Source organism: Ranitomeya imitator, chromosome 2, assembly GCF_032444005.1.
Source record: "Ranitomeya imitator isolate aRanImi1 chromosome 2, aRanImi1.pri, whole genome shotgun sequence".
NCBI lineage: Eukaryota > Metazoa > Chordata > Amphibia > Anura > Dendrobatidae > Ranitomeya > Ranitomeya imitator.
Genome location: NC_091283.1, coordinates 771,776,896 through 771,804,492, shown reverse-complemented (window position 1 = coordinate 771,804,492; position 27,597 = coordinate 771,776,896). Strand labels below are relative to the sequence as shown.

Below are 27,597 nucleotides of genomic sequence, written 5' to 3'. Positions count from 1 at the left end.
CACCCCATACCCATTTTGTAGGCCTAATGCAGTGTACTTTTCTACAACTACTAAACGAGAGTCGGAAGACCGAAGCAATGGCAAGGAAACCTGGGGAACACCTTGGAGTGTAACACACCATCTCTCTCCACCCCATACCCAATTTGTAGGCCTAATGCAGTGTAGTTTCCAAGAACTACTAAACGAGAGCCGGAAGATCGAAGCTCAGGAAAGGTAACCTGGGGAACACCTTGGAGTGTAACACACCCTCTCTCTACACCCCATACCCAATTTGAAGGCCTAATGCAGTGTAGTTTCCAAGAACTACTAAACGAGAGCCGGAAGATCGAAGCTCAGGAAAGGCAACCTGGGGAACACCTTGGAGTGTAACACACCCTCTCTCTACACCCCATAGCCAATTTGAAGGCCTAATGCAGCGTAGTTTCCAACAACTACTAAACGAGAGCCGGAAGATCGAAGCTCAGGAAAGGCAACCTGGGGAACACCTTGGAGTGTAACAAACCCTCTCTCTACACCCCATACCCAATTTGTAGGCCTAATGCAGCGTAGTTTCCGACAACTACTAAACGAGAGCATGAAGATCGAAGCTCAGGAAAGGCAACCTGGGGAACACCTTGGAGTGTAACACACCCTCTCTCTACACCCCATACCCAATTTGAAGGCCTAATGCAGTGTAGTTTCCAAGAACTACTAAACGAGAGCCGGAAGATCGAAGCTCAGGAAAGGCAACCTGGGGAACACCTTGGAATGGAACACACCATCTCTCTACACCCCATACCCAATTTGAAGGCCTAATGCAGCGTAGTTTCCAACAACTACTAAACGAGAGCCGGAAGATCGAAGCTCAGGAAAGGCAACCTGGGGAACACCTTGGAGTGTAACACACCCTCTCTCTACACCCCATACCCAATTTGAAGGCCTAATGCAGTGTAGTTTCCAAGAACTACTAAACGAGAGCCGGAAGATCGAAGCTCAGGAAAGACAACCTGGGGAACACCTTGAAGTGTAACACAACGTCTCTCTACACCACGGAAGGGCTGATTCTTAGGAAGGAAGGCTGTTGGAAATAAGCATTGCGCGTCCGAGGGTGATTATATTCTTATTAGGTATATACTCACCCTCGGACGCGCCCTGCTTCTTTATTTGGAATGAATGTTTATTTGCAATGTGTTGTTGACTTTCTCTATTATTTTGGTAATTAATGATTTTATTATTTTCATTGTTTTGCATCTTCTCGGCAATAATATAAAGAAGACGCGACAGGACAACACTCGGTGGATGCCATATCTGTGTTTTCAATTTAAAAAACCTTTCAGTTAAATACTTGCAGGATAAAGTAATTGTAGCTGGTGGCCATTTTTAGTACTGTACCAGATTTTAGTTGTGTGTTTGTTTTTAATGTTAAAATGTCTGCATTTGATATCTCACCAGTATTTTCTTTTTTATAAGCAAAATACTTTTTTTTTTATTTTATGATGTTGGTTCAAGGGGTACACGGGCAGCAGTAGACAGGTCAGTGGAGGCCTAGTGGAAGGAGGGACCGCAGACAGGCTTCGAAGCCCTAACATAATAAATTGGGCTGCCTGTAGGCAGTTTAAAATTGGTTCCAGGGGAACACGGGCAGCAGTAGACAGGTCAGTGGAGGCCTAGTGGAAGGAGGGACCGCAGACAGGCTTCGAAGCCCTAACATAATAAATTGGGCTGCCTGTAGGCAATTTAAAATTGGTTCCAGGGGAACACGGGCAGCAGTAGACAGGTAAGTGGAGGCCTAGTGGAAGGAGGGACCGCAGACAGGCTTCGAAGGCCTAACATAATAAAATGGGCTGGCTGGAGGCAATTTAAAATTGGTTCCAGGGGAACACGGGCAGCAGTAGACAGGTAAGTGGAGGCCTAGTGGAAGGAGGGACCGCAGACAGGCTTCGAAGGCCTAACATAATAAATTGGGCTGCCTGTAGGCAATTTAAAATTGGTTCCAGGGGAACACGGGCAGCAGTAGACAGGTAAGTGGAGGCCTAGTGGAAGGAGGGACCGCAGACAGGCTTCGAAGGCCTAATGTAATAAAATGGGCTGGCTGTAGGCAATTTACAATTGGTTCCATGGGAACACGGGCAGCAGTAGACAGGTCAGTGGAGGCCTAGTGGAAGGAGTGATGGCAGACAGGCATCAAAGGCCTAACATCATAACATTGGGCTGTTGGCAATTTAAAATTGGTTCCAGGGGTACACGGGCAACAGTGGTCTGGTCAGTGGAAGTCTAGTGGAAGGAGTGACGGCAGACAGGCATCAAAGGCCTAACATAATAACATTTGGCTGTTGGCAATTTAAAATTGGTTCCAGGGGTACACGGGCAACAGTGGTCTGGTCAGTGGAAGTCTAGTGGAAGGAGTGACGGCAGACAGGCTAAGAAGGCCTAACATAACAAAATTGGGCTGGCTGTAGGCAAGTTTAAATTGGTTCCAGGGGAACACGGCCAGCAGTGGCCTGGTCAGTGTAGTAGTTGTAGAAAGAACGGACCGCAGACAGGCTTCGAAGGCCTAACATAACAAAAATGTCAAAACAATGGTATTGTCAGTGCCAGGCATTGAAGGATGTCAGCGCATAGACTAAACATTGGTGAAGCTGTGAGAGATAATTTTGCTAGTGGTAGAGCACTGTTTGAGCTGGGGGGGGGAACTGTCTTGTGGCCGGCGGTACAGGCCAAGGGCCCCTCATATTACAATGGTGTGTCTGACGTTGGGTGCGCACCACTACCGCCAGAGACACTTTATTGTACTATGAGGGACCCAGTCGCAGTGCCGTCGACCAAAAGCGGGCACACCCACCTCTTCAGACAAACAGCACTCTCACGGGTGCTGGCGCAAAGTGGCGATACCACGGCCCCGTGTGGGGAGTTTGGCCATTTTGTTAGGAGTAAACATGTCGTATGCTGGACAATCAGGTGCAGAAAATTACGAGATTGGAAAAGTCATTCAGAAGAGTCCACAGGCAAGACCTTTTCATAGGAAAGTTAGGTGTCAGCCGGGCAAGGTGGGGCAAAAGATTTCGAAATCCAGTTGTGGTTCATTTTAATGAAGGTTAGATCATCTACATTTTGGGTAGCCAGACGAGTCCTTTTTTCAGTTAGTATTGAACCAGCAGCACTGAATACTCTTTCTGATAGGACACTAGCTGCCGGGCAAGGAAGCTCCTGCAATGCATATTCTGCCAATTCTGGCCAGGTGTCTAATTTGGATGCCCAGTAATCAAATGGGAATGACGGTTGAGGGAGAACGTCGATAAGGGATGAAAAATAGTTTGTAACCATACTGGACAAATGTTGTCTCCTGTCACTTTGAATTGATGCTGCAGTACCTGTCCTGTCTGCGGTCATAGCAAAATCACTCCACAACCTGGTCAGAAAACCCCTCTGGCCAACGCCACTTCTGATTTCTGCCCCTCTAACACCTCTGGTCTGCTGGTCCCTGGAGCTCGTGTGAGAACGATCACGGGCGCTGTGTGCAGGGAATGCCAGAAGCAAACGGTCAACAAGAGTTGATTGTTTTGTTGCTAATATTAGTTCCAAGTTCTCATGTGGCATAATATTTTGCAATTTGCCTTTATAGCGAGGATCAAGGAGGCAGGCCAACCAGTAATCGTCATCGTTCATCATTTTTGTAATGCGTGTGTCCCTTTTGAGGATACGCAAGGCATAATCCGCCATGTGGGCCAAAGTTCCAGTTGTCAAATCTGCGGTTGTGCTTGGTTGAGGGGCAGTTGCAGGCAAATCTACGTCACTTGTGTCCCTCAAAAAACCAGAACCCGCCCTTGCCACGCCACCAATTTCCAATGACCCCGGGAAAGCTTCCTCATTAAAAATATACTCATCCCCATCATCCTCCTCATCCTCCACCTCCTCTTCGCCCGCTACCTCGTCCTGTACACTGCCCTGACCAGACAATGGCTGACTGTCATCAAGGCTTTCCTCTTCCTCTGGTGCAGACGCCTGATCCTTTATGTGCGTCAAACTTTGCATCAGCAGACACATTAGGGGGATGCTCATGCTTATTATGGCGTTGTCTGCACTAACCAGCCGTGTGCATTCCTCAAAACACTGAAGGACTTGACACATGTCTTGAATCTTCGACCACTGCACACCTGACAACTCCATGTCTGCCATCCTACTGCCTGCCCGTGTATGTGTATCCTCCCACAAAAACATAACAGCCCGCCTCTGTTCGCACAGTCTCTGAAGCATGTGCAGTGTTGAGTTCCACCTTGTAACAACGTCTATGATTAGGCGATGCTGGGGAAGGTTCAAAGAACGCTGATAGGTCTGCATACGGCTGGAGTGTACAGGCGAACGGCGGATATGTGCGCAAAGTCCACGCACTTTGAGGAGCAGGTCGGATAACCCCGGATAACTTTTCAGGAAGCACTGCACCACCAGGTTTAAGGTGTGAGCCAGGCAAGGAATGTGTTTCAGTTGGGAAAGGGAGATGGCAGCCATGAAATTCCTTCCGTTATCACTCACTACCTTGCCTGCCTCAAGATCTACAGTGCCCAGCCACGACTGCGTTTCTTGCTGCAAGAACTCGGACAGAACTTCCGCGGTGTGTCTGTTGTCGCCCAAACACTTCATAGCCAATACAGCCTGCTGACGTTTGCCAGTAGCTGCCCCATAATGGGAGACCTGGTGTGCAACAGTGGCAGCTGCGGATGGAGTGGTTGTGCGACTGCGGTCTGTGGACGAGCTCTCGCTTCTGCAGGAGGATGAGGAGGAGGAGGAGGAGGAGGGGGTGCGAACGGCTACAGCCAACTGTTTCCTAGACCGTGGGCTAGGCAGAACTGTCCCAAACTTGCTGTCCCCTGTGGACCCTGAATCCACCACATTTACCCAGTGTGCCGTGATGGACACGTAACGTCCCTGGCCATGCCTACTGGTCCATGCATCTGTTGTCAGGTGCACCTTTGTGCTCACAGATTGCCTGAGTGCATGGACGATGCGCTCTTTAACATGCTGGTGGAGGGCTGGGATGGCTTTTCTGGAAAAAAAGTGTCGACTGGGTAGCTCGTAGCGTGGTACAGCGTAGTCCATCAGGTCTTTGAAAGCTTTGCTTTCAACTAACCGGTAGGGCATCATCTCTAACGAGATTAGTCTAGCTATGTGGGCGTTCAAACCCTGTGTACGCGGATGCGAGGCTAAGTACTTCCTTTTTCTAACCATAGTCTCATGTAGGGTGAGCTGGACTGGAGAGCTGGAGATCGTGGAACTAGCGGGGGTGCCGGTGGACATGGCAGACTGAGAGACGGTGGGAGATGGTATTGTTGCCGCCGGTGCCCTAGATGCAGTGTTTCCTACTACGAAACTGGAGATTCCCTGACCCTGACTGCTTTGGCCTGGCAAAGAAACCTGCACAGATACTGCAGGTGGTGCAGAAAATGGTGGCCCTACACTGCCGGAAGGGATGTTGCGTTGATGAGTAGCTTCATTGGCCGAGGATGCTACAACCTTAAGGGACGTTTGGTAGTTAGTCCAAGCTTGCAAATGCATGGTGGTTAAATGTCTATGCATGCAACTTGTATTGAGACTTTTCAGATTCTGCCCTCTGCTTAAGGTAGTTGAACATTTTTGACAGATTACTTTGTGCTGATCAATTGGATGTTGTTTAAAAAAATGCCAGACTGCACTCTTTCTAGCATCGGATACCTTTTCAGGCATTGCAGACTGAGCTTTAACCGGATGGCCACGCTGTCCTCCAACAGGTTTTGACTTTGCCACGCGTTTTGGCCAAGATACGGGCCCGGCAGATGGAACCTGTTGCGATGTTGATGCCTGCTGCGGCCCCTCCTCCTCCGCTTCAGAACTGCTGCCGCCTGCACCCTGTTCCCCCAATGGCTGCCAATCGGGGTCAAGAACTGGGTCATCTATTACCTCTTCTTGTAGCTCGTGTGCAACTTCGTCTGTGTCACCATGTCGGTCGGTGGTATAGCGTTCGTGATGGGGCAACATAGTCTCATGAGGGTCTGATTCTTGATCAGCACCCTGCGAGGGCAATGTTGTGGTCTGAGTCAAAGGACCAGCATAGTAGTCTGGCTGTGGCTGTGCATCAGTGCACTCCATGTCAGATTCAACTTGTAATGGGCATGGACTGTTAACTGCTTCACTTTCTAAGCCAGGGACGGTATGTGTAAAGAGCTCCATGGAGTAACCCGTTGTGTCGCCTGCTGCATTCTTCTCTGTTGTTGTTTTTGCTGAAGAGGACAAGGAAGCGACTTGTCCCTGACCGTGAACATCCACTAACGACGCGCTGCTTTTTCTTTTACCAGTTTCACGAGAGGAGGCAAAAGAGCTAGAGGCTGAGTCAGCAAGATAAGCCAAAACTTGCTCTTGATGCTCCGGCTTTAAAAGCGGTTTTCCTACTCCCAGAAAAGGGAGGGTTCGAGGCCTTGTGTAGCCAGACGACGAACCTGGCTCCACAGCTCCAGACTTAGGTGCAATATTTTTTTTCCCACGACCACCTGATGCTCCACCACTACCACTACCCTCATTACCAGCTGACAATGAACGCCCCCGGCCACGACCTCTTCCACCAGACTTCCTCATTGTTTTAAAAACATTACCAAACGAATGGTATTTGTTGCTGTCACACAACTTACACGGTGAGCTATAACTTCAGTATGATTTAGCTACCCCTTTACAGGTGGGTGAGACCACAACGAAAATCAGCCACAATGTTACACACTCTGTTGTTGTTGGCAACAAATGAGATGGCACACACGCAGGACTGTCACTGAAGCGCAAATGTAAATATTTATCTCCCACTGATTTGTGTTTGTTTTTTTTAAAAGGGAGACTTTAGAAAAAAAAAAAATTAAAAAAAAATTATTTTTTACAGAAGAATTTATAAAACAAATAAAATGAAATGATTGTTTCAGGGAGAATTTAGGAAAAAAAAAAAAAAAAAAGGCTTTGTAGGGCCCACTGAGTGACAGATGACGCACACAGGAGTCAGGAGTGGCACACAAGCCCAGAGGCCAATATTAATCTCCCACTGATTGATTTAGTTATTTTTTTTGGTAGATTTTGGAACCCAAATCAAGCAAAAAAATTAATAGGCTTTCTATGGCCCACAATTGGGGAGAGAGAGAGAGATGGCACACCCAGGAGTCAAGACTGGCACACAAGCAGAAGGGGCAATATGAATCTCCCACAGATTTTTTTTTTTTTTTTTTTTTCAGGGAGACTTTAGAGAAAAAAAAATACAAAAAAAATGATTTTTTTCAGGAATAATTTAGAAACCAAAGAAAATAAAATGATTTTTTCAGGGAGAATTTAGAAAACAAATAAAACAAAAAATAGGCTTTCTAGGGCCCACTGAGTGACAGATGACGCACACAGGAGTCAGGAGTGGCAGACAAGCCCAGAGGCCAATATTAATCTCCCACTGATTGATTTAGTGATTATTTTTGGTAGATTTTGGAACCCAAATCAAGCAAAAAAATTAATAGGCTTTCTATGGCCCACAATTGGGGAGAGAGAGAGAGATGGCACACCCAGGAGTCAAGTCTGGCACACAAGCAGAAGGGGCAATATGAATCTCCCACAGATTTTTTATTTTTTTTTTTCAGGGAGACTTTAGAGAAAAAAAAATACAAAAAAAATGATTTTTTTCAGGAATAATTTAGAAACCAAAGAAAATAAAATGATTTTTTCAGGGAGAATTTAGAAAACAAATAAAACAAAAAATAGGCTTTCTAGGGCCCACTGAGTGACAGATGACGCTCACAGGAGTCAGGAGTGGCACACAAGCCCAGAGGCCAATATTAATCTCCCACTGATTGATTTAGTGATTTTTTTGGTAGATTTTGGAACCCAAATCAAGCAAAAAAATTAATAGGCTTTCTATGGCCCACTATTTGTGAGAGAGATGGCACGCTCAGGACTGGCACACAAGCCCAGAGGCCAATATTAATCTCCCATTTTTTTTTTTCCAGGGAAAATTTATAAACCCAATAAAAAAAATAATAATAAATAGGCTTTCTATGGCCCACTATCTGAGAGAGAGATGGCACGCTTAGGACTGGCACACAAGCCCAAAGGCCAATATTAATCTCCCACTGATTGATTGATTGATTTTTTCAGGTAGAATTATGAACCCAAATCAACCAAAAAAATAAATAGGCTTTCTATGGCCCACTATTTGTGAGAGAGATGGCACGCTCAGGACTGGCACACAAGCCCAGAGGCCAATATTAATCTCCCACTTTTTTTTTTTCCAGGGAAAATTTATAAACCCAATAAAATAATAAAAAAATAGGCTTTCTATGGCCCACTATCTGAGAGAGAGAGAGATGGCACGCTTAGGACTGGCACACAAGCCCAAAGGCCAATATTAATCTCCCACTGATTGATTTAATGATTTTTTCAGGTAGAATTTAGAACCCAAATCAAGCAAAAAAATTAATAGGCTTTCTATGGCCCACTGAGTGAGAGATGGCACACACAGGAGTAAGGAGTGGCACACAAGCCCTGAGGCCAATATTTTTCTCCCACTGATTGATTGATTGATTTTTTCAGGTAGAATTATGAACCCAAATCAACCAAAAAAATAAATAGGCTTTCTATGGCCCACTATTTGTGAGAGAGATGGCACGCTCAGGACTGGCACACAAGCCCAGAGGCCAATATTAATCTCCCACTTTTTTTTTTTTCCAGGGAAAATTTATAAACCCAATAAAATAATAAAAAAATAGGCTTACTATGGCTTACTATCTGAGAGAGAGAGAGATGGCACGCTTAGGACTGGCACACAAGCCCAAAGGCCAATATTAATCTCCCACTGATTGATTTATTGATTTTTTCAGGTAGAATTTAGAACCCAAATCAAGCAAAAAAATTAATAGGCTTTCTATGGCCCACTGAGTGAGAGATGGCACACACAGGAGTAAGGAGTGGCACACAAGCCCTGAGGCCAATATTTTTCTCCCACTGATTGATGTTGTGATTTTTTCTGGTAGATTTTGGAACCCAAATCAAGCAAAAAATAAATAGGCTTTCTATGGCCCACTGAGTGAGAGATGACACAGACAGAGATGGCACTCTAGCAGAAATGTCAATCTTAATCTCCCACAAAAAAAAAAAAAAAAAGGAACTGTCCTTCAATTACTATCTCCCTGCAGTAATCTCAGCCAGGTATGGCAGGCAGCAATAAGGAGTGGACTGATGCACAAATTAAATAAAAAGTGTGGACAAACAAACAAGATAGCTGTGCAGAAAGGAAGGAACAAGAGGATTTGTGCTTTGAAAAAAGCAGTTGGTTTGCACAGCGGCGTACACACAGCAATGCAGCTATCAGGGAGCCTTCTAGGGCAGCCCAATGAGCTACAGCGCTGAGGAAAAAAAAAAAAAAGGAGCTTCCACTGTCCCTGCACACCAAAGGTGGTGTTGGGCAGTGGAAATCGCTACAGCACAAGCGGTTTTGTGGTTAATGGACCCTGCCTAACGCTATCCCTGCTTCTGACAAAGCGGCAGCAACCTCTCCCTAAGCTCAGATCAGCAGCAGTAACATGGCGGTCGGCGGGAACTCCCCTTTATAGCCCCTGTGACGCCGCAGACAGCAAGCCAATCACTGCAATGCCCTTCTCTAAGATGGTGGGGACCAGGACCTATGTCATCACGCTGCCCACACTCTGCGTTTACCTTCATTGGCTGAGAAATGGCGCTTTTAGCGTCATTGAAACGCGACTTTGGCGCGAAAGTCGCGTACCGCATGGCCGACCACGCACAGGGGTCGGATCGGGTTTCATGAAACTCAACTTCGCCAAAAGTCGGCGACTTTTGAAAATGTTCGACCCGTTTCGCTCAACCCTAGTGTATAATATTTACTTGTCCCCCAAAATTTGTAGGATTAGTATCGCAGGAAAATTTGCCCACCTCGCATGGACTTGTTTCAGTGCGGAGCAATATAGCAATGCAATTTCTAATCAACCAACTCTGATTTTTTTGTTTTGATACACAGTATAAATGGCATATAATATTTGTCTGCTGAAAAAATGGCAGGAATACTAGCAATGGAAATTTTGCCTACATCAGATGAACTTGTTACAGTCTTGGAGCAATATAGCGATGCTATTTCTAACCAACCAACTTTGACTTTTTTTTTTATGCGCAACTGCCACAGTGTAAATGGTGTATAATATTTACTTGTCCCCCAAAATTTGTAGGATTAGTATCGCAGGAAAATTGCTCTCCTCAGATGGACGTGTTACAGTCTTGGAGCAATATAGCAATGCAATTTCTAACCAACCAACTCTATCTTTTTTATTTTGATGCACAACTGATGCAGTATAAATGGCATATAGTAAAAAAAATGGCAGGAATATTAGCACAGAAAAAAAGTGCTCACCTCAGATGAACGTGCTACAGTGCTGGAGCAATATAGCGATGCTGTTTCTAACCAACCAATTCTGGCTTTTTAATTTTGATGCACAACTGCCATAGTATAAATGGCATATAATATTTCCCTGCTCAGAACAATTTACAGGATTAAGAGCAAAAAGAATATTATTATCCCTGAGAAAGGCTTCTGATACGAGTTGCACCAGAAAGGAAGGAAGTGCAATTAAATTTCTCTCCCTAATTCACCAGCACCTCTCCCTGCTCTGCCTGTTTTCTGGGTTACAGTGTGCTGAGTATGGCATCATGAGTCTTATATAGATCCGATAACGCTATGTGGCCAGCCAATCACAGTAATGCCACAACCAAGATGGCTATGGCATTACAGTGACTGGTAGGCAATCCCCGGATGTTTATTGGCTGTCTATAAAGTGTCAAACACGCGGGACTCAAGCTTGACCTTGAACATTCAAAATAATACTCATCGAGTAAGGAGCATCTCAAGCACACTGATACTCAAGCGAATAACTAGCAGCTAAGAGCACTCTCACTCATCATTAATCTTGTAGAAAACTTGGCAGTCAGTAAAATTTTATAAGAAGATAATTTTGTTTGTAGGCAATCCAAAAATAAAGAAGACATTTTGGTTCTACAATGACCTTCATCAGGGAGACAGATTGCATTGTGTACAGGGTTACAGGCAGAAACCAATGCTCAGGATCAGTAGCACATGCTGAACGGTATACACTGCTGCAGTATGTGCCGTTGATACTGAGCGTTGCTTTCTGCCTATAACCCTGTGCACACTGCAATCTGCTTGACTGATGAAGGTCATTGTTGGGCTGAAATGTCTTCTTTTATTTTTGGATTGCCTTCACACAATAAAATTATCTGCTTACAACATTTACTTGAGTGGCCAGTTTTCTGCAAGATTTATATGGGATAGGATCCTGGGCATGGCACCAGGAGATGGAACAGGATCCTTGATGCAAACAACTGGCTAAGACGATGGTGCAGACAACAAGGATTTGGATTCCTGGACCACGGTGTGAATTACTGGTATGATGGACTCCTCGCCAGAGACGGACTACACCTCAACAAACCTGGGAAACACACATTCGCCAGAAGACTCGCTACACTCATCAGGAGGGCGTTAAACTAGAAGAAGAGGGGACGGGAAGAAAAACATTAGACTCGAACAAAGACGACCCAGGAAAACATACTCAGAAAGGAGGTAAGAACATTTCTAAAACAATCCACAGTGAGGAGATTGGAACAAAACAAAATCCTCTAAACTGCATGCTCACAAACGCCAGAAGCCTGACAAACAAGATGGAAGAACTAGAAGCAGAAATATCTACAGGTAACTTTGACATAGTGGGAATAACCGAGACATGGTTAGATGAAAGCTATGACTGGGCAGTTAACTTACAGGGTTACAGTCTGTTTAGAAAGGATCGTAAAAATCGGAGAGGAGGAGGGGTTTGTCTCTATGTAAAGTCTTGTCTAAAGTCCACTTTAAGGGAGGATATTAGCGAAGGGAATGAGGATGTCGAGTCCATATGGGTTGAAATTCATGGAGGGAAAAATGGTAACAAAATTCTCATTGGGGTCTGTTACAAACCCCCAAATATAACAGAAAGCATGGAAAGTCTACTTCTAAAGCAGATAGATGAAGCTGCAACCCATAATGAGGTCCTGGTTATGGGGGACTTTAACTACCCGGATATTAACTGGGAAACAGAAACCTGTGAAACCCATAAAGGCAACAGGTTTCTGCTAATAACCAAGAAAAATTATCTTTCACAATTGGTGCAGAATCCAACCAGAGGAGCAGCACTTTTAGACCTAATACTATCTAATAGACCTGACAGAATAACAAATCTGCAGGTGGTTGGGCATTTAGGAAATAGCGACCACAATATTGTGCAGTTTCACCTGTCTTTCACTAAGGGGACTTGTCAGGGAGTCACAAAAACACTGAACTTTAGGAAGGCAAAGTTTGACCAGCTTAGAGATGCCCTTAATCTGGTAGACTGGGACAATATCCTCAGAAATGAGAATACAGATAATAAATGGAAAATGTTTAAGAACATCCTAAATAGGCAGTGTAAGCGGTTTATACCTTGTGGGAATAAAAGGACTAGAAATAGGAAAAACCCAATGTGGCTAAACAAAGAAGTAAGACAGGCAATTAACAGTAAAAAGAAAGCATTTGCACTACTAAAGCAGGATGGCACCATTGAAGCTCTAAAAAACTATAGGGAGAAAAATACTTTATCTAAAAAACTAATTAAAGCTGCCAAAAAGGAAACAGAGAAGCACATTGCTAAGGAGAGTAAAACTAATCCCAAACTGTTCTTCAACTATATCAATAGTAAAAGAATAAAAACTGAAAATGTAGGCCCCTTAAAAAATAGTGAGGAAAGAATGGTTGTAGATGACGAGGAAAAAGCTAACATATTAAACACCTTCTTCTCCACGGTATTCACGGTGGAAAATGAAATGCTAGGTGAAATCCCAAGAAACAATGAAAACCCTATATTAAGGGTCACCAATCTAACCCAAGAAGAGGTGCGAAACCGGCTAAATAAGATTAAAATAGATAAATCTCCGGGTCCGGATGGCATACACCCACGAGTACTAAGAGAACTAAGTAATGTAATAGATAAACCATTATTTCTTATTTTTAGTGACTCTATAGCGACAGGGTCTGTTCCGCAGGACTGGCGCATAGCAAATGTGGTGCCAATATTCAAAAAGGGCTCTAAAAGTGAACCTGGAAATTATAGGCCAGTAAGTCTAACCTCTATTGTTGGTAAAATATTTGAAGGGTTTCTGAGGGATGTTATTCTGGATTATCTCAATGAGAATAACTGTTTAACTCCATATCAGCATGGGTTTATGAGAAATCGCTCCTGTCAAACCAATCTAATCAGTTTTTATGAAGAGGTAAGCTATAGGCTGGACCACGGTGAGTCATTGGACGTGGTATATCTCGATTTTTCCAAAGCGTTTGATACCGTGCCGCACAAGAGGTTGGTACACAAAATGAGAATGCTTGGTCTGGGGGAAAATGTGTGTAAATGGGTTAGTAACTGGCTAAGTGATAGAAAGCAGAGGGTGGTTATAAATGGTATAGCCTCTAACTGGGTCGCTGTGACCAGTGGGGTACCGCAGGGGTCAGTATTGGGACCTGTTCTCTTCAACATATTCATTAATGATCTGGTAGAAGGTTTACACAGTAAAATATCGATATTTGCAGATGATACAAAACTATGTAAAGCAGTTAATACAAGAGAAGATAGTATTCTGCTACAGATGGATCTGGATAAGTTGGAAACTTGGGCTGAAAGGTGGCAGATGAGGTTTAACAATGATAAATGTAAGGTTATACACATGGGAAGAGGGAATCAATATCACCATTACACACTGAACGGGAAACCACTGGGTAAATCTGACAGGGAGAAGGACTTGGGGATCCTAGTTAATGATAAACTTACCTGGAGCAGCCAGTGCCAGGCAGCAGCTGCCAAGGCAAACAGGATCATGGGGTGCATTAAAAGAGGTCTGGATACACATGATGAGAGCATTATACTGCCTCTGTACAAATCCCTAGTTAGACCGCACATGGAGTACTGTGTCCAGTTTTGGGCACCGGTGCTCAGGAAGGATATAATGGAACTAGAGAGAGTACAAAGGAGGGCAACAAAATTAATAAAGGGAATGGGAGAACTACAATACCCAGATAGATTAGCGAAATTAGGATTATTTAGTCTAGAAAAAAGACGACTGAGGGGCGATCTAATAACCATGTATAAGTATATAAGGGGACAATACAAATATCTCGCTGAGGATCTGTTTATACCAAGGAAGGTGACGGGCACAAGGGGGCATTCTTTGCGTCTGGAGGAGAGAAGGTTTTTCCACCAACATAGAAGAGGATTCTTTACTGTTAGGGCAGTGAGAATCTGGAATTGCTTGCCTGAGGAGGTGGTGATGGCAAACTCAGTCGAGGGGTTCAAGAGAGGCCTGGATGTCTTCCTGGAGCAGAACAATATTGTATCATACAATTATTAGGTTCTGTAGAAGGACGTAGATCTGGGTATTTATTATGATGGAATATAGGCTGAACTGGATGGACAAATGTCTTTTTTCGGCCTTACTAACTATGTTACTATGTTACTATGTTACTTGGGCACCATCCACAGGAGTGCTGTAATCATCTATTTTACTCATCATTAATCAGCACCTCTCCCTGCTCTGCTTGTTTCCGGGTTACAGTGTGCCGAGCATGGCGTCACATGTCTTATATTGATGCGATGATGCTATGTGGCCAGCCAATCACAGTAATGCCACAACCAAGGTGACTATGGCATTACAGTGACAGGCAGGCAATCCCCCATGTTTATTGTCTGTCTAAAAAGTGCCTAACATGTGGGTGCGGACTCAAGCTTGCGCTCGAGCATTGGAAAAATACTCATCTAGTAACGAGCATCTTGAGCACACTGATACATGAGTGAGTGATGACCAGTGACGAATAGGGTTGAGCGAAACGGGTCGAACATTTTCAAAAGTCGCCGACTTTTGGCTAAGTCGGGGTTTCATGAAACCCGATCCGACCCCTGTGCGGGGTCGGCCATGCGGTACGCGACTTTCGCGCCAAAGTCGCGTTTCAATGACGCGAAAAGCGCCATTTCTCAGCCAATGAAGGTAAACGCAGAGTGTGGGCAGCGTGATGACATAGGTCCTGGTCCCCACCATCTTAGAGAAGGGCATTGCAGTGATTGGCTTGCTGTCTGCGACGTCACAGGGGCTATAAAGAGGCGTTCCCGCCGACCGCCATCTTACTGCTGCTGATCTGAGCTTAGGGAGAGGTTGCTGCCGCTTTGTCAGAAGCAGGGATAGCGTTAGGCAGGGTCCATTAACCACAAAACCGCTTGTGCTGCAGCGATTTGCACTGTCCAACACCACCCTCGGTGTGCAGGGACAGTGGAAGTTTTTTTTTTTTTTTTTCCCCTCAGCGCTGTAGCTCATTGGGCTGCCCTAGAAGGCTCCCTGATAGCTGCATTGCTGTGTGTACGCCGCTGTGCAAACCAACTGCTTTTTTCAAAGCACAAATCCTCTTGTTCCTTCCTTTCTGCACAGCTATCTTTTTTGTTTGTCCACACTTTTTATTTCATTTGTGCATCAGTCCACTCCTTATTGCTGCCTGCCATACCTGGCTGAGATTACTGCAGGCAGGGAGATAGTAGCTGCCTGCCATACCTGGCTGAGATTACTGCAGGCAGGGAGATAGTAATTGTAGGACATTCCCTGTTTTTTTTTTTTTTTTTTTTTCGGTGGGAGATTAAGATTGGCAATTTGGCATTTCTGCTAGAGTGCCATCCCTGTGTGTGCCATCTCTCTCACATAGTGGGCCATAGAAAGCCTTTTCATTTTTCTGTATTTTTTTTTGTGGGGTGTATAAATTCTCCCTGATAAAAATACAGTGGGAGATTAATATTGGCCTTTGGGCTTGTGTGCCAGTCCTGAGTGTGCCATCTCTCTCACAAATAGTGGGCCATAGAAAGCCTATTTTATTTTTTTTTGGGTTTTATAAATTCTCCCTGAAAAAAAGGGAGATTAATATTGGCCTCTGGGCTTGTGTGCCAGTCCTGAGCGTGCCATCTGTGCCAGCCCTGAGCGTGCCATCTCTCTCACAAATAGTGGGCCATAGAAAGCCTATTTAATTTATTTTTTGGTTTTATAAATTCTCCCTGAAAAAAAGGGAGATTAATATTGGCCTCTGGGCTTGTGTGCCAGTTGTGAGCGTGCCATCTGTGCCAGTCCTGAGCGTGCCATCTCTCTCACAAATAGTGGGCCATAGAAAGCCTATTTAATTTTTTTTTTGGTTTTATAAATTTTCCCTGAAAAAAGGGAGATTAATATTGGCCTCTGGGCTTGTGTGCCAGTTGTGAGCGTGACATCTGTGCCAGCCCTGAGCGTGCCATCTCTCTCACAAATAGTGGGCCATAGAAAGCCTATTTAATTTTTTTTTTTGGTTTTATAAATTCTCCCTGAAAAAAAGGGAGATTAATATTGGCCTCTGGGGTTGTGTGCCAGTTGTGAGCGTGCCATCTGTGCCAGTCCTGAGCGTGCCATCTCTCTCACAAATAGTGGGCCATAGAAAGCCTATTTAATTTTTTTTTTGGTTTTATAAATTTTCCCTGAAAAAAGGGAGATTAATATTGGCCTCTGGGCTTGTGTGCCAGTTGTGAGCGTGCCATCTGTGCCAGTCCTGAGCGTGCCATCTCTCTCACAAATAGTGGGCCATAGAAAGCCTATTTAATTTTTTTTTTGGTTTTATAAATTTTCCCTGAAAAAAGGGAGATTAATATTGGCCTCTGGGCTTGTGTGCCAGTTGTGAGCGTGCCATCTGTGCCAGTCCTGAGCGTGCCATCTCTCTCACAAATAGTGGGCCATAGAAAGCCTATTTAAATATTTTTTTGGTTTTATAAATTCTCCCAGAAAAAAAGGGAGATTAATATTGGCCTCTGGGCTTCTGTGCCAGTCCTGAGCGTGCCATCTGTGCCAGTCCTGAGCGTCCCATCTCTCTCACAAATAGTGGGCCATAGAAAGCCTATTTTTTTTTTTTTTTGGGTTTTAGAAATTCTCCCTGAAAAAAAAAGGGAGATTAATATTGCCCTTTGGGCTTGTGTGCCAGTACTAAGCGTGCCATCTCTCTCTCTCTCTCAGTCAGTGGGCCATAGAACGCCTATTTTTGGTTTTATTTGTTTTCTAAATTCTCCCTGAAAAAATCATTTTATTTTATTTGGTTTCTAAATTCTTCCTGATAAAATCATATTTTTTTTATTATTTTTTTTTCTAAAGTCTCCCTGAACAAAAAAAAAAAAAAAAAAAACAGTGGGAGATTAATATTGGCCTTTCTGCTTGTGTGCCAGTCTTGACTCCTGGGTGCGTCATCTCTCAGTCAGTGGGCCATAGAACGCCTATTTTTGGTTTTATTTGTTTTATAAATTCTCCCTGAAAAAATCATTTTATTTTATTTGGTTTCTAAATTCTTCCTGATAAAATCATATTTTTTTTTATTATTTTTTTTTCTAAAGTCTCCCTGAAAAAAAAAAAAAAAAAACAACCAAAAAAAACAGTGGGAGATTAATATTGGCCTTTCTGCTTGTGTGCCAGTCTTGACTCCTGGGTGTGCCATCTCTCTCTCTCTCTCTCTCTCTCCAATTGTGGTCCATAGAAAGCCTATATTTTTTTTCCTTGATTTGGGTTCCAAAATCTACCAGAGAAAATAACTACATCAATCATTGGTAGAAAAATATTGGCCTCTGGGCTTGTGTGCCACTCCTGACTCCTGTGTGCGTCATCTCTCAGTCAGTGGGCCATAGAACGCCTATTTTTGTTTTTATTTGTTTTATAAATTCTCCCTGAAAAAATCATTTTATTTTATTTGGTTTCTAAATTCTTCCTGATAAAATCATATTTTTTTTATTATTTTTTTTTCTAAAGTCTCCCTGAAAAAAAAAAAAAAAAAACAACCAAAAAAAACAGTGGGAGATTAATATTGGCCTTTCTGCTTGTGTGCCAGTCTTGACTCCTGGGTGTGCCATCTCTCTCTCTCTCTCTCTCTCTCTCTCTCTCTCTCTCTCTCTCTCTCTCTCCAATTGTGGTCCATAGAAAGCCTATATTTTTTTTCCTTGATTTGGGTTCCAAAATCTACCAGAGAAAATAACTACATCAATCATTGGTAGAAAAATATTGGCCTCTGGGCTTGTGTGCCACTCCTGACTCCTGTGTGCGTCATCTCTCAGTCAGTGGGCCATAGAACGCCTATTTTTGTTTTTATTTGTTTTATAAATTCTCCCTGAAAAAATCATTTTATTTTATTTGGTTTCTAAATTCTTCCTGATAAAATCATATTTTTTTTATTATTTTTTTTTCTAAAGTCTCCCTGAAAAAAAAAAAAAAAAAACAAACAAAAAAAACAGTGGGAGATTAATATTGGCCTTTCTGCTTGTGTGCCAGTCTTGACTCCTGGGTGTGCCATCTCTCTCTCTCTCTCTCTCCAATTGTGGTCCATAGAAAGCCTATATTTTTTTTCCTTGATTTGGGTTCCAAAATCTACCAGAGAAAATAACTACATCAATCATTGGTAGAAAAATATTGGCCTCTGGGCTTGTGTGCCACTCCTGACTCCTGTGTGCGTCATCTCTCAGTCAGTGGGCCATAGAACGCCTATTTTTGTTTTTATTTGTTTTATAAATTCTCCCTGAAAAAATCATTTTATTTTATTTGGTTTCTAAATTCTTCCTGATAAAATCATATTTTTTTTATTATTTTTTTTTCTAAAGTCTCCCTGAAAAAAAAAAAAAAAAACAAACAAAAAAAACAGTGGGAGATTAATATTGGCCTTTCTGCTTGTGTGCCAGTCTTGACTCCTGGGTGTGCCATCTCTCTCTCTCTCTCTCTCTCTCCAATTGTGGTCCATAGAAAGCCTATATTTTTTTTCCTTGATTTGGGTTCCAAAATCTACCAGAGAAAATAACTACATCAATCATTGGTAGAAAAATATTGGCCTCTGGGCTTGTGTGCCACTCCTGACTCCTGTGTGCGTCATCTCTCAGTCAGTGGGCCATAGAACGCCTATTTTTGTTTTTATTTGTTTTATAAATTCTCCCTGAAAAAATCATTTTATTTTATTTGGTTTCTAAATTCTTCCTGATAAAATCATATTTTTTTTATTATTTTTTTTTCTAAAGTCTCCCTGAAAAAAAAAAAAAAAAAACAACCAAAAAAAACAAACCCAAAAAAAAAATGGGAGATTAATATTGGCCTTTCTGCTTGTGTGCCAGTCTTGACTCCTGGGTGTGCCATCTCTCTCTCTCTCTCTCTCTCTCTCTCTCTCTCTCTCCAATTGTGGTCCATAGAAAGCCTATATTTTTTTTCCTTGATTTGGGTTCCAAAATCTACCAGAGAAAATAACTCCATCAATCATTGGTAGAAAAATATTGGCCTCTGGGCTTGTGTGCCACTCCTGATTCCTGTGTGCGTCATCTCTCACTCAGTGGCCCATAGAAAGCATATAGTTTGTTACATTTGTTTTCTAAATTCTCCCTGCAAAAATCTATTTTTTTTTTTTTTGGGGGTTTCTAAAGTGTTCCTGAAAAAAATAAAAATAAAAAAAAAATAATAGTGTGACATTAATATTAACATTTGTGCTTCAGTGACAGTCCTGCGTGTGGGGCATCTCTCTAATTTGCAGCCACCAAAAAAAGAGTGTGTAACATTGGGCCTGATTTTCGCTGTGGTCTCACCAACCTGTAAAGGGGTAGCTAAATCATACTGAAGTTATAGCTCACCTTGTAAGTTGTGTGACTGCAACAAATAACGTTAGTTTGGTTACGTTTTTAAAACAATGAGGAAGTCTAGTGGAAGAGGTCGTGGCCGGGGGCGTTCATTGTCAGCTGGTAATGAGGGTAGTGGTAGTGGTGGAGCATCAGGTGGTCGTGGGGAAAAAAATATTGCACCTAAGTCTGGAGCTGTGGAGCCAGGTTCGTCGTCCGGCTACACAAGGCCTCGAACGCTCCCTTTTCTGGGATTAGGAAAACCGCTTTTAAAGCCGGAGCAGCAAGAGCAAGTTTTGGCTTATCTTGCTGACTCAGCCTCTAGCTCTTTTGCCTCCTCTCGTGAAACTGGTAAAAGTAAAAGCAGCGCGTCGTTAGTGGATGTTCACGGTCAGGGACAAGTCACTTCCTTGTCCTCTTCAGCAAAAACAACAACAGAGAAGAATGCAGCAGGCGACACAACGGGTTACTCCATGGAGCTCTTTACACATACCGTCCCTGGCTTAGAAAGTGAAGCAGTTAACAGTCCATGCCCATTACAAGTTGAATCTGACATGGAGTGCACTGACGCACAGCCACAGCCAGACTACTATGCTGGTCCTTTGACTCAGACCACAACATTGCCCTCGCAGGCTGCTGATCAAGAATCAGACCCTGATGAGACTATGTTGCCCCATCACGAACGCTATACCACCGAACGACACGGTGACACAGACGAAGTTGCGCAGGAGGTACAAGAAGAGTTATTAGATGACCCAGTTCTTGACCCCGATTGGCAGCCATTGGGGGAACAGGGTGCAGGCGGCAACAGTTCTGAAGCAGAGGAGGAGGAGGGGCCGCAGCAGGCATCAACATCGCCACAGGTTCCATCTGCCGGGCCCGTATCTTGCCCAAAACGCGTGGCAAAGCCAAAACCTGGTGGAGGACAGCGTGGCCATCCGGTTAAAGCTCAGTCTGCAATGCCTGAAAAGGTATCCGATGCTAGAAAGAGTGCAGTCTGGCATTTTTTTAAACAACATCCAATTGATCAGCGCAAAGTCATCTGTCAAAAATGTTCTACTTCCTTAAGCAGAGGTCAGAATCTGAAAAGTCTCAATACTAGTTGCATGCATAGACATTTAACCACCATGCATTTGAAAGCTTGGACTAACTACCAAACGTCCCTTAAGGTTGTTGCACCCTCGGCCAGTGAAGCTAGTCATCAACGCAACATCCCTTCCGGCAGTGTAGGACCACCATTTAGCGCACCACCTGCTGTATCTGTGCAGGTATCTTTGCCAGGCCAAAGCAGTCAGGGTCAGGGAATCACCAGTTTCGTAGTAGGAAACACTGCATCTAGGGCACCGGCGGCAACAATACCATCTCCCACCGTCTCTCAGTCTGCCATGTCCACCGGCACCCCTGCTAGTTCCACGATCTCCAGCTCTCCAGTCCAGCTCACCCTACATGAGACTATGGTTAGAAAAAGGAAATACTTAGCCTCGCATCCGCGTACACAGGGTTTGAACGCCCACATAGCTAGACTAATCTCGTTAGAGATGATGCCCTACCGGTTAGTTGAAAGCGAAGCTTTCAAAGACCTGATGGACTACGCTGTACCACGCTACGAGCTACCCAGTCGACACTTTTTTTCCAGAAAAGCCATCCCAGCCCTCCACCAGCATGTTAAAGAGCGCATCGTCCATGCACTCAGGCAATCTGTGAGCACAAAGGTGCACCTGACAACAGATGCATGGACCAGTAGGCATGGCCAGGGACGTTACGTGTCCATCACGGCACACTGGGTAAATGTGGTGGATTCAGGGTCCACAGGGGACAGCAAGTTTGGGACAGTTCTGCCTAGCCCACGGTCTAGTAAACAGTTGTCTGTAGCCGTTCGCACCCCCTCCTCCTCCTCCTCCTCCTCGTCCTCCTGCAGAAGCAAGAGCTCGTCCACAGACCGCAGTCGCACAAACACTCCATCCGCACCTGCCACTGTTGCACACCAGGTCTCCCATTATGGGGCAGCTACTGGCAAACGTCAGCAGGCTGTATTGGCTATGAAGTGTTTGGGCGACAATAGACACACCGCGGAAGTTCTGTCCGAGTTCTTGCAGCAAGAAACGCAGTCGTGGCTGGGCACTGTAGATCTTGAGGCAGGCAAGGTAGTGAGTGATAACGGAAGGAATTTCATGGCTGCCATCTCCCTTTCCCAACTGAAACACATTCCTTGCCTGGCTCACACCTTAAACCTGGTGGTGCAGTGCTTCCTGAAAAGTTATCCGGGGTTATCCGACCTGCTCCTCAAAGTGCGTGGACTTTGCGCACATATCCGCCGTTCGCCTGTACACTCCAGCCGTATGCAGACCTATCAGCGTTCTTTGAACCTTCCCCAGCATCGCCTAATCATAGACGTTGCAACAAGGTGGAACTCAACACTGCACATGCTTCAGAGACTGTGCGAACAGAGGCGGGCTGTTATGTTTTTGTGGGAGGATACACATACACGGGCAGGCAGTAGGATGGCAGACATGGAGTTGTCAGGTGTGCAGTGGTCGAAGATTCAAGACATGTGTCAAGTCCTTCAGTGTTTTGAGGAATGCACACGGCTGGTTAGTGCAGACAACGCCATAATAAGCATGAGCATCCCCCTAATGCGTCTGCTGATGCAAAGTTTGACGCACATAAAGGATCAGGCGTCTGCACCAGAGGAAGAGGAAAGCCTTGATGACAGTCAGCGATTGTCTGGTCAGGGCAGTGTACATGACGAGGTACCGGGCGAAGAGGAGGTGGAGGATGAGGAGGATGATGGGGATGAGTATATTTTTAATGAGGAAGCTTTCCCGGGGGCACGGGAAATTGGTGGCGTGGCAAGGCCGGGTTCTGGTTTTTTGAGGGACACAAGTGACGTAGATTTGCCTGCAACTGCCCCTCAACCAAGCACAACCGCAGATTTGACAACGGGAACTTTGGCCCACATGGCGGATTATGCCTTGCGTATCCTCAAAAGGGACACACGCATTACAAAAATGATGAACGATGACGATTACTGGTTGGCCTGCCTCCTTGATCCTCGCTATAAAGGCAAATTGCAAAATATTATGCCACATGAGAACTTGGAACTAATATTAGCAACAAAACAATCAACTCTTGTTGACCGTTTGCTTCTGGCATTCCCTGCACACAGCGCCCGTGATCGTTCTCACACGAGCTCCAGGGGCCAGCAGACCAGAGGTGTTAGAGGGGCAGAAATCAGAAGTGGCGTTGGCCAGAGGGGTTTTCTGACCAGGTTGTGGAGTGATTTTTCTATGACCGCAGACAGGACAGGTACTGCAGCATCAATTCAAAGTGACAGGAGACAACATTTGTCCAGTATGGTTACAAACTATTTTTCATCCCTTATCGACGTTCTCCCTCAACCGTCATTCCCATTTGATTACTGGGCATCCAAATTAGACACCTGGCCAGAATTGGCAGAATATGCATTGCAGGAGCTTGCTTGCCCGGCAGCTAGTGTCCTATCAGAAAGAGTATTCAGTGCTGCAGGTTCAATACTAACAGAAAAAAGGACTCGTCTGGCTACCCAAAATGTAGATGATCTAACCTTCATTAAAATGAACCACAACTGGATTTCAAAATCTTTTGCCCCACCCTGCCCGGCTGACACCTAGCTTTCCTATGAAAAGGTCTTGCCTGTGGACTATTCTGAATGACTTTTCCAATCTCGTAATTTTCTTCACCTGATTGTCCAGCATACGACATGTTTCCACCTCACGAAATGGCCAAACTCCCCACACGGGGCCGTGCTATCGCCACTTTGCGCTTGGACCCTTGAGAGTGCTGTTTGTCTGAAGAGGTGGGTGTGGCCGCTTTTGGTCGACGGCACTGCCACTGGGTCCCTCATAGTACAATAAAGTGTCTCTGGCGGTGGTGGTGCGCACCCAACGTCAGACACACCGTTGTAATATGAGGGGCCCTGTGCCTGTACCGCCGGCCACAAGACAGTTCCCCCCCAGCTCAAACAGTGCTCTACCACTAGCAAAATTATCTCTCACAGCTTCACCAATGTGTAGTCTAGGCGCTGACATCCTTCAATGCCTGGCACTGACAATACCATTGTTTTGACATTTTTGTTATGTTAGGCCTTCAAAGCCTGTCTGCGGTCCCTTCTTTCTACAACTACTACACTGACCAGGCCACTGCTGGCCGTGTTACCCTGGAACCAATTTAAAAGTGCCTACAGTCAGCCCAATTTTGTTATGTTAGGCCTTCGAAGACTGTCTGCCGTCACTCCTTCCACTAGACTTCCACTGACCATACACTGCTGCCCATGTACCCCTGGAACCAATTTAAAAGTGCCTACAGCCAGCCCAATTTTGTTATGTTAGGCCTTCGAAGCCTGTCTGCGGTCACTCCTTCCACTAGACTTCCACAGACCAGACCACTGCTGCCCGTGTACCCCTGGAACCAATTTAAAAGTGCCTACAGCCAGCCCAAGTTTGTTATGTTAGGCCTTCGAAGCCTGTCTGCGGTCACTCCTTCCACTAGACTTCCACAGACCAGACCACTGCTGCCCGTGTACCCCTGGAACCAATTTAAAAGTGCCTACAGCCAGCCCAAGTTTGTAATGTTAGGCCTTGGAAGCCTGTCTGCGGTCACTCCTTCCACTAGACTTCCACTGACCAGACCACTGCTGCCCGTGTACCCCTGGAACCAATTTAAAAGTGCCTACAGCCAGCCCAAGTTTGTTATGTTAGGCCTTCGAAGCCTGTCTGCGGTCACTCCTTCCACTAGACTTCCACAGACCAGACCACTGCTGCCCGTGTACCCCTGGAACCAATTTAAAAGTGCCTACAGCCAGCCCAAGTTTGTTATGTTAGGCCTTGGAAGCCTGTCTGCGGTCACTCCTTCCACTAGACTTCCACTGACCAGACCACTGCTGCCCGTGTACCCCTGGAACCAATTTAAAAGTGCCTACAGCCAGCCCAAGTTTGTTATGTTAGGCCTTGGAAGCCTGTCTGCGGTCACTACTTCCACTAGACTTCCACTGACCAGACCACTGCTGCCCGTGTACCCCTGGAACCAATTTAAAAGTGCCTACAGCCAGCCCAAGTTTGTTATGTTAGGCCTTCGAAGCCTGTCTGCGGTCACTCCTTCCACTAGACTTCCACAGACCAGACCACTGCTGCCCGTGTACCCCTGGAACCAATTTAAAAGTGCCTACAGCCAGCCCAAGTTTGTTATGTTAGGCCTTGGAAGCCTGTCTGCGGTCACTCCTTCCACTAGACTTCCACTGACCAGACCACTGCTGCCCGTGTACCCCTGGAACCAATTTAAAAGTGCCTACAGCCAGCCCAAGTTTGTTATGTTAGGCCTTGGAAGCCTGTCTGCGGTCACTCCTTCCACTAGACTTCCACTGACCATACACTGCTGCCCATGTACCCCTGGAACAAATTTAAAAGTGCCTACAGCCAGCCCAAGTTTGTTATGTTAGGCCTTCGAAGCCTGTCTGCGTCCCGTTCTTTCAACTACAACTACACTGACCAGGCCACTGACGGCCGTGTTCCCCTGGAACCAATTTTAACTTGCCTACAGCCAGCCCTATGTTATTATGTTAGGCCTTCGAAGCCTGTCTGCGTCCCGTTCTTTCAACTACAACTACACTGACCAGGCCACTGATGGCCGTGTTCCCCTGGAACCAATTTTAACTTGCCTACAGCCAGCCCAATGTTAGGCCTTTGATGCCTGTCTGCCGTCACTCCTTCCACTAGGCCTCCACTGACCTGTCTATTGCTGCCCGTGTACCCCTTGAACCAACATCATTAAATATAAAAAAAATTAATTTGATTATAAAAAATAAGATCGTGTTGAGATCTCAAATGCAGACATTTTAACAATCAAAACAAACACACAACAAATATCTGGAACTGTACTACAAAGGTCCAACAGCTACAATTTCTTTCTCCTGCAAGAAGTTAACTGAAAGTTTTTTGGAGTTGTTAACACAGATATGGCATCCACCGAGTGTTGTCCTGTCGCGTCTCCTTTAAATTATTTCCAATAAGATGTTAAACTATTAATTTAATAAAATCAATAATTAAAAAAATAATTGAGTAAGTCAAAAGCACATTGCAAATAAACATTAATTACAAATCAAGAAGCATGGCGCGTCCGAGGGTGAGTAGATACCGAATAAGAATATAATCACCCTCGGACGCGCAATGCTTATTTAAAACAGCCTTCCTTCCTAAGAATCAGCCCTTCCGTGGTGTAGAGAGAGGTTGTGTTACACTCCAAGGTGTTCCCCAGGTTGCCTTTCCTGAGCTTCGATCTTCCGGCTCTCGTTTAGTAGCTGTTGGAAACTACGCTGCATTAGGCCTACTAATTGTGTATGGGTGAAACAGTGGCGCATCTGCGGTCCCTCCTTCCACTAGGCCTCCACTGACCTGTCTACTGCGGCCCGTGTACCCCTTGAACCAACCTAATAAAATATTTAAAAAATTAATTTGATTATAAAAAATAAGATCGTGTTGAGATCTCAAATGCAGACATTTTAACAATCAAAACAAACACACAACAAATATCTGGAACTGTACTACAAAGGTCCAACAGCTACAATTTCTTTCTCCTGCAAGAAGTTAACTGAAAGTTTTTTGGAGTTGTTAACACAGATATGGCATCCACCGAGTGTTGTCCTGTCGCGTCTCCTTTAAATTATTTCCAATAAGATGTTAAACTATTAATTTAATAAAATCAATAATTAAAAAAATAATTGAGTAAGTCAAAAGCACATTGCAAATAAACATTAATTACAAATCAAGAAGCATGGCACGTCCGAGGGTGAGTAGATACCGAATAAGAATATAATCACCCTCGGACGCGCAATGCTTATTTACAACAGCCTTCCTTCCTAAGAATCAGCCCTTTCGTGGTGTAGAGAGAGGTTGTGTTACACTCCAAGGTGTTCCCCGGGTTGCCTTTCATGAGCTTCGATCTTCCGGCTCTCGTTTAGTAGTTGGTGGAAACTACGCTGCATTAGGCCTACAAATTTGGTATGGGGTGTAGAGACAGGTTGTGTTACACTCCAAGGTTTTCACCAGGTTGCCTTTCCTGAGCTTCGATCTTCATGCTCTCGTTTAGTAGTTGTAGAAAAGTACGCTGCATTAGGCCTACAAAATGGGTATGGGGTGGAGAGAGATGGTGTGTTACACTCCAAGGTGTTCCCCAGGTTGCCTTTCCTGAGCTTCGATCTTCATGCTCTCGTTTAGTAGGTGTCGGAAAGTAGGCTGCATTAGGCCTAAAAAATGGGGAATGGGGTGGAGAGAGATGGTGTGTTACACTCCAAGGTGTTCCCCAGGTTTCCTTGCCATTGCTTCGGTCTTCCGACTCTCGTTTAGTAGTTGTAGAAAAGTACACTGCATTAGGCCTAAAAAATGGGTATGGGGTGGAGAGAGATGGTGTGTTACACTCCAAGGTGTTCCCCAGGTTGCCTTTCCTGAACTTCGATCTTCATGCTCTCGTTTAGTAGGTGTCGGAAAGTAGGCTGCATTAGGCCTACAAATTGGGTATGGGGTGGAGAGAGATGGTGTGTTACACTCCAAGGTGTTCCCCAGGTTTCCTTGCCATTGCTTCGGTCTTCCGACTCTCGTTTAGTAGTTGTAGAAAAGTACACTGCATTAGGCCTAAAAAATGGGTATGGGGTGGAGAGAGATGGTGTGTTACACTCCAAGGTGTTCCCCAGGTTGCCTTTCCTGAACTTCGATCTTCATGCTCTCGTTTAGTAGGTGTTGGAAAGTAGGCAGCATTAGGCCTACAAATTGGGTATGGGGTGGAGAGAGATGGTGTGTTACACTCCAAGGTGTTCCCCAGGTTTCCTTGCCATTGCTTCGGT

At 44.8% G+C, this 27,597-nt stretch overlaps 1 long non-coding RNA gene across 1 annotated transcript in view; it reads left to right on the top strand.

The window, feature by feature from the left end:
- Positions 1 to 27,597, top strand: part of LOC138665731 (uncharacterized) — a 101,943-nt gene that overhangs the window by 21,265 nt on the left and 53,081 nt on the right. The gene's annotated exons all lie outside the window — the stretch shown is intronic.